Consider the following 230-nt stretch of genomic DNA (forward strand, 5'->3'; position numbering starts at 1 on the left):
GGGACCCTCCTCAGGGGATGGGCCGGGCTGGAGGGGGCCTCAGAGATCGCCTCACCCAACCAACCCCCGCCGCGGGCTGGGCCGCTCAGGGCCTCACCCAGCCGGGCCTGGAGGCTGAGGGGAGACCTCATCGCTCTGCGCAGCTCCGGAAGGGACAGTGCAGAGGTTGGTGCTGGTCGCTGCTCACAGGTAGTTGGTAGTAGAACTGGAGGGGATGGCCACAAGCTGCA

Source organism: Apaloderma vittatum, unplaced genomic scaffold (genome assembly GCF_000703405.1).
Source record: "Apaloderma vittatum isolate BGI_N311 unplaced genomic scaffold, ASM70340v1 scaffold8396, whole genome shotgun sequence".
Classification (NCBI taxonomy): Eukaryota; Metazoa; Chordata; class Aves; order Trogoniformes; family Trogonidae; genus Apaloderma; species Apaloderma vittatum.